This window comes from Trichosurus vulpecula, chromosome 6 (assembly GCF_011100635.1).
Source record: "Trichosurus vulpecula isolate mTriVul1 chromosome 6, mTriVul1.pri, whole genome shotgun sequence".
In the NCBI taxonomy this organism is placed as follows: domain Eukaryota; kingdom Metazoa; phylum Chordata; class Mammalia; order Diprotodontia; family Phalangeridae; genus Trichosurus; species Trichosurus vulpecula.
Genome location: NC_050578.1, coordinates 203,675,454 through 203,686,750, shown reverse-complemented (window position 1 = coordinate 203,686,750; position 11,297 = coordinate 203,675,454).

Genomic DNA, 11,297 nt, shown 5'->3' with positions numbered 1-11,297 from the left:
CTATGTCCTAGGCATTGTACTGCATCACTATATTCAGATCCTCCCATGCTTCTCTGATTTCCCCATATCAGTCATGTTCTTACCTCTCAGTAATGCTCCATTTTATTTATATATCACAGTTTGTTCATCCATTCCTCAATCAATGAGTCACCACTTTATTTCCAGTTTTTTTTCCTGCGAGGGATAGATACCACAAGTTCATTTCAAGTGCTATCCTGGTATCCATGAAGAATTAAAAACTCAGATGAAGGCCTCTACTGCTGTTGACCAAATCCTTTATGGAGAATGTATGATGGGACACGTATGAGAACCACAACCACGTATAAGGACAAAGCACAAAGAAGTTGTGACCTTTATTAGTGAAATGGGTGCAATAGTCAGGGAAATTATCCATAGATTTCAAGGCTGGAAGGGATTTTAGAGAGCATCTGTTCTATCCTTCTCATCACACAGATGAGTAAACTGAGTCCCAGAGGGGTTAAGTGATTTGCCTAAGGTTTCTTGAGTACTCAGTAGCAATGTCAGGACTTGAACCCCAGGCTTTTGACTCCAGATTCTCTCCTGTTTCCAATATACTGCATTCCTCACATCACTGTGTTCACATTTCATCCCAGGATGAATACATCAGTTGAACCAAAAGGTTTTGATGTCACACACACACACACACACACACACACATCCTCATATTTGGAAATAAACAAAGAATAAAAGCCATTGATGGGTAATGTTTCTATCCAAACAACAGCATAAAGACCCTCCAGGCTCTGTGTAGATTGAAAAACAGAAGCTAGATTATGGTCCTTTCAGAGGATGGTCATTTACAAAGAGAATCAGAGTGTGTGTTCTGAGCTGTGGTAGTTCTGAGTCTAATAATAGTGCTTTGAGCTGGGAGATGCACAACCCAAAAGCATGAAAGGAAAGAAACAGATCTTTCTTTAAGTTAAGGGATGGTTCTGTCCGATATTTACATACCCAGCCTTTTACTTGGGAAAATAAACTGTACTAAGATTTAGATTGGGAGGAGAGTCAATGCATAGCATAGTATTCTGTTTTGAAAAGCCACCCACCCCTTTCGATATAAAAAGCCATCTCTAAATTTATAGTACATAGGAAAAACTTTCCTTAGCAAATGAATAAATTTTCTTCCCCCCCACCCATGACACATAACTTCTTCATTTAGATGTGTTAACTGAAAAGAAAATGAGTTGCATATATACGCTAGTAGAGAAATATGTATCATGCAACAGACTGGAACAGCTCATTCCATTGTAGAGTCCTAGAGTTTAGCTCTGCCCAGTTCAACAAATGTTTATTAAGCTCTACTATGCACAAAGCACCATAGCGCTGGGGATACAATAATAAATACCAAACACAGAAATCTGGGAGCTTATGATTTAATGGGAAGGAGAGAGAGATATACAAACATTAGTGATATAAATAAATAAAAAGGATAGGCAAAGGTGGAGTGATAGGAGAAATCTGAAGAGGAAGAGACCATGTTTGTGTGGGGTACTGGTGATCAGGGAAGACATCCCGGAAGAGGTGGCACTTGAAATGGACCTTGACAGAAAGAAAAGACTTTAATAGACATTGGTGACTGGTGGGAATTTTTCTTAAGCATTAGGACGTCATCAGTAAAAGTATAGAGAATAAGAGAGGGCAGGATGACAATGGGGTGTGGGTAGAGTGCAGAGAAGAGTCCAATTTGTCTAGAATGTGGAAACAGAAAGACGATAAAGAGGAATGGTATGAGGTAGGATTGGAAAGGTAGGTTAAAGGCAGATTGTAGGGGACTTTGAATGTCAAGATAAGCAATTTATACTTTACTCAGTAGTCAATGAGGACGTGGCAAGTGTTTTTGATTAGATGAGTAACATGGTCAGACCTGTGCCTTAGGAAGATTATTTAGGCATGAGTATGAGTTGAAGGATGGATCTGAGAGGGGAGAGACAGCAGGCAGGAAGACCATTTAGGAGGTTATTGCAAAAATCCACACCAGAAGTAAAAAGGGCTGAACTAAACCGACTGCAGTGGGAACTAAGAAAAAGATCTGGTGGATAAAAGAAATAATACCAAAATAGATTCAATATGTCTTCAAGCAGAGAATGGACAACCAATCTTTGGGTATATCATAGTGAGAATTTTCTGTGTGTGTAGGGATTGGACTAGAAGGCTGCTGAGAGCCCTCCCACATCTCAAATTCTCTGATTGTGTAAAAGGAAGAATCATTGAAAAGTTTCAAAGACTAATCTTAAGGTCAACACATGATAGCAACAAGTAGGATAAGGCTTCAAAAGAGGAGAGTCAGTTGAGGAATGAAGGTAGAGGAGTGATTTTGAAGTGAGAATGGGAGGCAAAGGTTCTGCTTAAGGAATCTTAACTCTAGAACGTGAGCTGGAAGGAACCTCAGAGTACAGAAAGTCAGAACTCGGAGAAACCTTAGAATACAGCACAGAAAAATGTCACATCTGGAATGGACCTTATGGATGATCTAGGCCAACCTTCTTATTTGATAGATGAGAATATTGAGATTCTTGAAGCATGGAGTGATTTGGACAAGGTGATGAGAGCAATGAAGCTAGCAAAAGAGAGAGAAAAGATGGATTATGGAGAGAAGAGAAAAAAGAAAGAATGACAGAGAAGTCTGATCCCATGTCAAACCATCTGTCTGGATTCCTAAATCATGCCCATGACTTCTATGGGACTTAATGATGTAGGCTTTCATTGTAAGTGAAGGTCTTTTCAGTGGCAGAAAGAACTCTTAAAGTGGTTCCAATTTCTACCTTGCTGGAGAACAGGTAAAACGAATTCCAGTCTTGGCTCCAATTTCATATTAGGTCACTTGTAAGTTTGCAAGTATTTCTCCATCTGTAATCATATGTTTGCAAACTGTACAAGTAGGAATGGATTATGGGAAGAATCAAGAATAACTGGTGTTAAGGAAGTTCTTCCTGGTGGGTAATACAGAATGTGCACAAATGTTCATTGCCCGGTTCCAATCCATCACCTGGAACTTTGGAGAGCTGGGTTTGGGCTATGATGACTCAGGGTAAGTACTATGTGATGATGAAAAGGCTTCTACTTGATTTTGGAACCAGAAGGACTGGGGAGTCAAAAATAGATGAAATGGAACTGAGTGTATGTACAAAAGGTTTAAGGGGGATAGTTCTCTTACTCACTTCCCTGGTGCCTTTGGTGTCAGGAGGAACACTGAGCTGCCAGGTGAGGGGATGGGCAGTGTCTGCCTCATCTTCCCACCTGCCTATATGTCTATGAATACATGGCACTTCTGTTTCTTTTGTCTCTTTTGTGTTTATTTTTTTTCTTATCTTAGGTGAATGAGTATCCACATGTAGAATTAACCAGGTTAGGACCTTGTGAGCTTCAAAAGGTTAGAAGAACCATTAGCACCTGAAGTTGAGAGGAGATACCACTAGATCTAGCCTAACAATAGACTGACCATCAGCCAAAGTTCCACATGCTAGAGGGAAACTGAGAGAAGGGAAATGACTTCCCAGGGTCAACAAGCTAGAGGGTAGAAAGGTGGGGATTTAGATGCAGATCTTTGGGCTTCTATCTATATAGGTATATATCTATCTGTCTGTCTGTCTATCTGTCTGTTTATCTATATCTATCTATCTATCTATCTGGTGGCTTTCAATTAATGGCAGGAGAGTGTCTTCCCTGAGCAAGTTGGGTCCCCTGAAGGCTATGGGATATACCAGCCAAGTAAGAGGTAGTGAAAAGAGCAATGGATTTGGAAGCCCAAAGATCTGCATCTAAATCCCCACTTTGCTACCCACTAGCTTGTTGACCCTGGGAAGTCATTTCCCTTCTCTCAGTTTCCACATCTCTAAAATGGGAGTGATAATGTTGGCTCTACTAACTTCACAACCATTATCTTGAAGATCAAATGAGAGAATGTAAATAAATATTTTGCAAATGTAAATGGATATAAGAATGTGAAGGTGTTGTTATTAAGGGATCTGCTGCCTACTGATGCAATTGGTATATGACAGAAGGGAGGCAGCCACGAACTCTAAGCTAGAAATCAGGATGCATTAGTTCTACTTCCTGCCTCTTATTATTTGACTTTGGGCAAGTCACTTCACCTCTCTGAGCCTCAGTTTCCTCATCTGTAAAATGAACAGGTTGAACTTGATAATCTCTAAATTCTCTTCCAGGTCTAATGTTCTATGTTCAGTGGTCTCAGATTCCTTCTGAGTTGTGACATTTTATAAATCTATGATACTTGTTGTGTATTCTCCTGGTGGTACTTAATTACACATTTCATTATAATAATGATCACAAATACATTATAGCATTTGTGTACTTGTCTCAAATCCTGTCATACCATAAGCTCCTTGAGGCTGAGGGCTCTATTTTCTTCACCTTTGTGTATGGAGAGCATCCCTGGAGGTCCACTTTCTTCCCATAAGAATTTGGGATCCAAGACTCTGCCTGTCCCAAGAAGATACGTGTGGCCACACAACATAGGGATGCCTCTGAGGTAGCCATTTTGGAAAGAAGCCTTGGGGTGGGAGAATAGTGGAAACTAGGGAGGAGGAGGAAGAAGGGGAATGACAAAATAACTCTTGGGCTAGGGAGCTGCCTGCCCACCCCTCATACCAATGTTTGCAGGCTTTGAGATGTTCCCTTTCCAGGGATGTCAGACTTTTGATCATCGAAAGAGCAATGATTGAGTATTTCCCCCATGCTTGCTGATGCCAGACTTTGGGATTCAGGGCAGGTAAATCCTGTGAATCTTTGGAGACTGTCCCATCTGCACAGGGATTGGCCACAGTGACAGATTCCTGAGGGCTCAGCTTCCCTGTGGACAGCAGCAATGGTGACTCAGGCATCAGAACCTGGCAAAGTGTACCTTACATAGCCGGCTGAGGGTTAAGTGATTACTCTTGTGTATCTTGTTCCTTTAGAGTAGGTACCTGACAGATAAATGGGGGCAAGACTAGGACTGAACTATAAACCTTCCATCTTTGATGGGAAGGGACTATGGGTATTTAGAGTTGTAATCACTGGCCCATGGCCTCTCCAAGGCTCTGGGCTCACCTGGTCTCCATCCAATCCTACAGCTTTGACCACAAGAGGATAGTTTTATGTTTGGCGTGTTGGCCCCACTAGAGTGGTTCACTTGAAACATACTTCTGATTCTCAGTGATCAATTCAATAAACAACTTCTATTCCAGAGAACTAATGATGAGGCATTCTACTCACCTCCTAACAGAAGCCCAATAGCCTCAAAGTACAGCATGAAATGTATATTTTTGGACCTGGCAAATGTATGGAATCATCTGGATTAAATATGACTATTTGTTTTGAGGATCCTGTGTTTTTTCACTGGAGGCAGGATTGGACAGAGAAGGAAGCTAACAGCCATTTTATTTTAAAAAAAAAAGAAAGGAAGGAAAGAAGGAAGAAAGAAGAGGTTCATTGAAGCATTTAAAAAATTGAATACACAGAATAAACTCCAGAAGGAAACACAAACAGGACAGCTTTGAAAGTAACATGTGGAGTTTATTGACTACTTTAAAAAAAACTGCATGTAATAGAGATCTGCAATTTTGCATATAATCTCTTCTTCTGTCCTTTTGTTTAATGTTTGGGAAGTTCAGAATAAAATAAGATTTAAAAAATAAAATTTTAAAAAGAAAAAGCTTGTGTCTAGGTTTTCCCATATAGCCATCTAGACAGACCCATGTGGGAACATGGGCATAACCTACATGGGCAAGCACAAGGGACGGAGAACCCTCAAGTGTGGCCCTTTGGCTGAATCCAAACTTCATAGAGGTTGCAGGTTCCCCACCTCTGCCCTAGACAACACATCCTTTAGACCCAACTCCCACATAGGCACTCAAGATCCTAAATGAATTATTTCACCCCACGAAAAATTCACAAGATGCCAATGACTCACAGGAGCCTATGAATAGACAGGAATATACAAATTACTAAAATAACCTATTAGATTCCCCTCTATCCTCAACCAGGTATATACGTTTTACAAGCAACTTCCTTCACATTGGTCCTACACTTTCCAAGCAATCACAGGGAGGGTTGCCAACACAAGGTCCACATACACTGCCCTTCACCCCAATGACGTAGTTCCCACCTTTCACTTGCTGGGGCCATGTTGGAGATCTTCCTTTTCCCAGAAACATTCTTTTGGATAAATTTTCCTCTAGGAGGCCAGTATTCACACTCTTGAACTTGGGAGGGTTGGCCATAAAATAAGAAGAGGAATTTTCAGTGTGGTTTATGGAATAAATCTCTCTATAGTGAGTAAAATCTAGACTTGCCAAACAGTGAGTACCTAACTCACTCCTTAATAAATAACAAAGAGAAACACCAAAGAGACAAAAAGTATCCAAAACACTAAGAAATTTCAAAATCATGAAAAATGGGAAATGAACTAAACAAGACAAAATGCCAATACAATAAAAAATATTGAGTAGCAAAAATAGTTAAAATACCAGAAGTCATGAAGATGGAAAAAGAGACCATGAGAGATATCCTGAGAGACCTCTTCAAATGGATCAATATGTTTAAATAAATTAAGTAAGAATTAACATTAGGAAAAGAAAATTCACTGGAATAAGTAAAAGAAGAGCTTATAGGAAGCAAACAACAACAAAACAGGAAGAAATGAAGCTAGAAATAAAAGATACTAAAAAAAAAAATCAAGGGAAACCATTTTTTAAAGTCACCTAAATATGGAGACTATAATAGAAAACCTCAATAACAACAACAAAAAGTCAAGAGAAGTAATCAACCACATGCTTACTGTAGCAGAAAGCAGAATTACAACAATGCAAATTAATGAAAAGGCAGGTTCAGAAAAATCACAAAATCACGGTAAAAAGCGGGAATCATGCAGATCTAAGTGAAAAACATTCATTTGCGGATAACTCTCAAGATGTCTTGCACTGTTGCACATGCTCCCCGCCCCCCACCCCACCCCATAGCCACCTTCAAAGAACCTGAACAAGAGACTCCAGAATATTGCCCCCAAAACCCTCCCAAAAATAACAGTCAAATGAAAATATATAAATAGGAAGATCCCACAGGACCATAACAACCAAGTATGCAAGATTCAAGTATTCCAGACAGATTATAATAACATTTTAATGCTATTCTAATTAGCAAAAAGTATTCCAGACTACAAGAAGAAAGAATTAACATACCAAAGAGCATTCATAAGGATCACAATAGACTTTTCAAGGAAGATAATAGATGAGCAGAGAAACAGGAATATAATATGTACTAAATTAAGAGGCATGGGGTCATGGACCTGCAGTTATCTGTCCAGCAAAACTTCATAGGCAACATGAAAGTAGGGATGAACATTTGCGCAAAAACGTTCATCCCTACTTTCATGTAGCCTATGAAGTTTTGCTGGACAGAGAAGCAAGCCCTCAGACCCCAAAGATCACTATTTCTAATAAACCACATACTCCTCAAAAAAAGAGAAAGTTTTGAAACATAGAATGCATAGGGAAATGACACAAGACAAAGGCAAATTTCTCAGTGGAGCAAAAATCAAAGGATATGCTGAAATAATTTTCAAAGGAAGAAGTACAAATCTTTAATTACCACATAAGATGATGTTCAAATTTCCTAATAATCAGATTAATGCAAATACAGGCATCCTTAATACTTTACACCTAGTAAAATGACAAAAATAGAAACAACAGAAAAAAAGCATCAGTGGTGGGAAATTGGTACCCCATGTTGGTGCTGGGATTGTAGACTTTTGCAAATTTTTTGGAAAGTAACGTATAATAAGGGTCAAGAAATAGGAACGTACCTTGTGACTCAACGATTCAATTTTAGGACTTTATCCTAAAAATATCATAAAAAAGAAAAGAATGGCCCAGCTACGAAAATATTCACAGCTGCCCTATTTTTAATGGCAAAAAAATAAAATAAAATGGAAATATATTCTATGCCTAACAATGAAGAATGCTTGAATACTTATGGAATTTTAACTGAATATTGTGGTTCCAAAAATGATAAACAGAAAGAATACAACGGTATATGAAAAACCTATGGGAATGATGCAAAGTAAGAACATCAAAACCAGGACAGAATACACAGGGATAACAACTGTATTTTTTAAAAACCAGAGGTGACCAGACTTCAGAGGACATTGTAACAGAGGAGTCAGAACAAATCCACTTTTGGTTTATTCATCATCTGTTAATATGGTTGACTCCATTTCATTAAATGCTAAGGGTTTTGTGTAAGAATTTCTTGCTTGCTTTTTAATGCTTATTTGCTCATCTGTTTTGTTGGTTATTAAGTTTATAAGTTTTCATTTTATACATGCAATTCATTTTAGTTTACTTCAAATCAATTCTACAAACATCTACTACGCAACCTTGGGGGAGATACAAGTTTTTGAAAAATGTCAAAAAGAAGAATATTTCTTCTTCCTGAGAATATTCTTTTTAATAGTTACTTCTCCTAATACATTTAAAATGACTCATTTTCCAAAAAAGTGTATTGTTGTCTTACAGAATGAGTAAATACATTTATTTGTTTTGAAATAAATTTTTAATATCTTTTTTAACATAACCAAAATTTTTCTCAGTATCTTTCCCTCTTTGGCTCCCAGAGGACCATATCACGTAACAAATTATATTTTTAAAAGAAAAAAATGAAAAAAGTGGAAAAAACCAGCAAAACTGATCAATACATTGGGAAAACATCTGAAAAATATGTAATGTGCCACATCTGTGAACCTCCCACTTCTGCAAAGGAATGGACTAGGGGTCTGTTCTCCAAATGAGATAATGTATGTAAAGTATTTTGTAAACCTTAAATCACTATATAAATGTTATTATTATGTTATGACTATTTTATTTTATTTTTATTATTATCCTTCTACTACTGAGAAGCAGTAGGTTGCATTGGAAAAATGATGGACTTAGGTTCAGGAGATTTAGGTTTGCGTCCTGCCTTAGATTTTTATAACTTACGAGGCTATGGGAAAATCACTTAGCATCTCTCACTTCATTTCTTCATTTGTGAAGTGAAGATAATGCTATTTTTGCTATCTGATTACCTCATAGGGTTGTTGGGAAAGTCATAGAAGTAAAGCTGGAAGGGACCTTAGAAAGGCCATTTTTTTTCCAACCACCTCATTTTAAAGGTGAGGGGCTAAGGCCTAAAAGAGGCCTCCAGTTAAGTATTTGCCCAAAGTCACGCAAATAGTAAAAAGCAGACAGGAGGGGCAGCTAGGTGGCGCAGTGAGTAGAGCACTGGCCCTTGAGTCAGGAGGACCTGAGTTCAAATCCAGCCTCAGACACTTGACACATGTACTAGCTGTGTGACCTTGGGCAAGTCACTTAACCCCAATTGCCCTGCCAAAAAGCAAAAAAAAAAAAAAAAAGGAAGACAGGATTCAAATCCAGGTTCTAAGACTCCCAATCCTAGATCACATGACAAAGTAATTCACTATGCAAATCTTAAAGCTCTAGAAATTTCTGCTATATAATGTACAATCGTGAAGTCAGAGATCCAGACCTCAGCCTCAGGCCATATAGTCTACCTCATTCACCCCATTTTACATAGGTGGAAACTGAATTCCAGGGAGATTAAATGACACTCCCAAGGTCATCCAGGTAGTTCCAGGTGAAGAATTTGAAACCCGATCCTCCTACTAGGTGTCAAGCTTCATAAAGGGAGGTACTATGGCTTACCTAAACCTTATATCTCCCCCCAATGCCAAAAATAGCGAGTGTTCTTCACAGTCAGCATATAATAAATGTCAGTTATGATTGTGGCTGTAAGGAAAATGCCTTTTAATTGAGATTATCCTACTATTGTTGTTCAGTCATCCCTTTGTGACGCCTTGTGGGGTTTTCTTGGCAAAGATACTGGAGTGGTTCACCATTTCCTTCTCCAGCTTATTTTATAGATGAGGAAACTGAGGCAAACAGAGTTCTTACCCACAGTCACACTGCTAGTAATTGTCTGAAGCTGCATTTGAACTCAGGTCTTCCTGTCACCAGGCCCAGTACTCTAAGCTCAGTGCCACCTAAATGTCCTATTATTTTAGTGAAATAATTGAGAGTTGTCATTACTGTTAAAATAATAATAATATTATTATGTTATAATTTTAGCAAGAAATAGCTTGGTATAGTGAACAGAGAATATGACAAAGTCAAGAAAGCTTAGTTTCAAATCCTTTCTTTGGCATCATTAAATCAAAAATTTATAACTGGAAAGAGGCTTTAAAGGTCACTGAGTTTAACCCTCTCATTTTATAGATGAGGAAACTGAAGCCTAGAAAGCTTAAATGACTTGCCAAGAATCACTCAACTAGTAAGTGTCTAGGGTAGGATTTGAACCCGGGACTTCTGGAATCCAAATTTAGTATTCTATTCACTCATTATACCATACTGCTCTTCAATACCGGCTGCCACATGATATTGGCTGTGTGACACTGGGCAATTAACTTATCTTTCCAAGACAGTACAGTGCTTTACAGTTGTCGACCTGTATTGATGAAAGGAATTTCCATTCCCTACACCAACGAAATAACCAGTTTATCCCTCCCTCCCCCAAATGAATTGAATTAGAGTCAATAAAAACTACTTCTTTCTGGGTTCATTTTCTTCATAGGTAAAAGGAGACAGTTGGATCCTCTGAGCTATGGAGTTTGTAATATCCTGTGATAGCTAAGGACTTACCTATAGAGAAAACTGAGGTACCGGGGCCATCTAGAAGTCTGATCAGTGAGGACAAAGGCTGTAGGATTGGATAATTTTTTTTAATGGATCAGATTTTCAAAAGAGAAAAGATTTTTTTCTCCCCACTGGCTGCCTCAAGGTCTGTGAGCTGCTTTTGCTCTGGTTATAAAACCCCTGGGAAGCCATTCCGATTTTTGGAGAACAGGTTCCCTCATGCTAATGAAGATTGTAAAAACCTTAACCCAGGTAATTATCTGCTCCTGTTTGTTAAGCAGTTCTATTGAAGGCCATCTAGCTCTGCCTCAGGCTTGGAAAAGCTTATTCTCCAGGTATTATGGGTTTTACTTATCTTTACCCACCAGGTTTCCCTATTTTCCCCAAGTGTGGGAATTCATGGAACCACAGAACCATATTTGGGAGAAGCCTTGGAGTTTCCTCACTGAATATGAGAGAGCTAAAAGGGACCTTTGACATCACAGTTTGACACAGGAAAAAGAGGTCTGGATTTGGGCTCAGGCAACGGGAGTTTGAATCTACCCTCTGACACTCAATATCTCAGTAACCCTTACTGAATCACCTGACCTA